Source organism: Eurytemora carolleeae, unplaced genomic scaffold (genome assembly GCF_000591075.1).
Source record: "Eurytemora carolleeae unplaced genomic scaffold, Eaff_2.0 scaffold1422, whole genome shotgun sequence".
In the NCBI taxonomy this organism is placed as follows: Eukaryota; Metazoa; Arthropoda; class Copepoda; order Calanoida; family Temoridae; genus Eurytemora; species Eurytemora carolleeae.
The window spans coordinates 44,908-46,752 of NW_019397511.1; the positions used below are offsets into that span (position 1 = coordinate 44,908).

At 34.5% G+C, this 1,845-nt stretch overlaps 1 protein-coding gene across 1 annotated transcript in view; it reads left to right on the plus strand.

Annotated features, from left to right (window-relative positions):
• The window catches only part of LOC111714675 (adhesion G protein-coupled receptor B3), a 12,688-nt gene that overhangs the window by 5,045 nt on the left and 5,798 nt on the right, over positions 1-1,845 (plus strand). The gene's annotated exons all lie outside the window — the stretch shown is intronic.

A 1,845-nucleotide genomic window follows, 5' to 3' on the forward strand; every position in this document is an offset into this window, starting at 1 on the left:
ATCGGCAAGGGGGTTATACAAATATCTTGTGAATCCAAGCATAGGATTCCTTAACACTTAGATAAATCTTAGAAATTCATGCATATTTCACCCCTCCCCCCCCTCGACATTTCTTCCCTTTCTGCCTTGATACTTCCTGCCATTAAAGTTACATACAACATAGATAAAAAAATCCAAAAAATGTGTAAATATGTAAATATGAGAAAAAATTTGTTGTTATTTGTTTATCACAAGAATACTTCAGTGACAGGAGCTATGAAAATATGTAGGATTTCAATCCAACATGAAATTACTTTATTTTGACTTGCCCCATCCATTTTGGACTATTTTTTTTATTTTTTATAAACCAGATTTATGTAGACAATTTGATTTAATTATTTAGTTTTATGTAAATGAAATGTAGAACCCTTTTTCTAAAGTGTAGCAGTCCCCAATTATAAATATTGAATTCCCCTATATATAGAAGAAAAGGATTTAGAGAAGTTGCTGTGTCAGAAGTTTTAATATTCTTATTCTTCTTACATTAATTTATTCATCCTTCTTTACCCTTAACATATTTCATCCATCCTTCCATCCTACTCCTAGACATATTTCATCCATCCTTCCATCCTTATCCTAGACATATTTCATCTATTTCCAATATGTATGTCCTTATCTTCCAAACCTCTTCATCTAAACCATACAATCATTTTTCACTACCAGTATACCAGTATACCAGTATACCAGTATAACACAATGTAAAATTCTCTAGTTTTCATGTTTTGTTCTAAACCTTAATACCATATTGCAAACACGTTCTGTATATTTAAACTCTCTAGTTTCAAACTATATCATGATAATCTTATTATTTTCAGAAACTACAACAACAACATCTACAACATCCAACCCCCTTCCTCCCTGGCTTACAACTCGTTCCTCCCTTCCCTATATCCCGGGTCTACTTGATCTCAACCCTACAACCACAACAACAAGTCAGGCAACAACCATCAAACAAACCACAACAACTTATAGCACTCAACCAACAGCTATTATAACAAAATTAAGTTCTGAAACAACAACAGAATCTGTAACAACTACGCCGCCGGAAGATATCGCTACGGACCGGTTACTGACGGCCGGTGAACCGGTCACAGTTGATGGATTAGAGAGCTTGAACTCAGATAACGCACAGACCACGCTGCGCACAGACGCGCCTGAGAATGAAAATAAACTGGTATACGCGCATGAATGGTAATAATCTCCCACCCCCACCCCAAATTGAAAAATTTCCAAATTTCTATAATTGAAATTATTTCAAGCTAAACTTTTTATCCTGACCGGTTTTATACACCTTTGGGATTTAATAACTATAGTTGCCACAAAAAAATTGGATCTGAAGTCATATATTTTGTGAATTCTGGGATCAAGCAATGATCTCCATCTTAACCATACCTCGGGATTGTTGTTATTAAACCCAGTGGTGATCAACCCATGCATAAATAGCTATTGCTGGATCAAACCTTATTCCTCAAATATAAAAATGCCCAGATTGGATTTCGAGATCAAACGTTCAAAATTAAGCTAAATATAAAAATATTAGGCTTTCAGAGAGCTTCGCGCTCATCTTCTATTCCAATTGTACATTTTATCTTTGTATATGTACATTGTACTATTGTAAAACAAAAACAAACCAAAAGTTCGCGAATTAAAAAAAATTGTGAATTGTGAATTCTCAAAATTTAATACAAATCGAATTTGTTGGAGGCAAATTTTTAAAATTTGATCATGCATAAACCTTCCCTGGGGTCATGTGAGGTCCCATACACATTTTGGGCCCGATCGGTTCAACCGTTGTCATGTTTATTG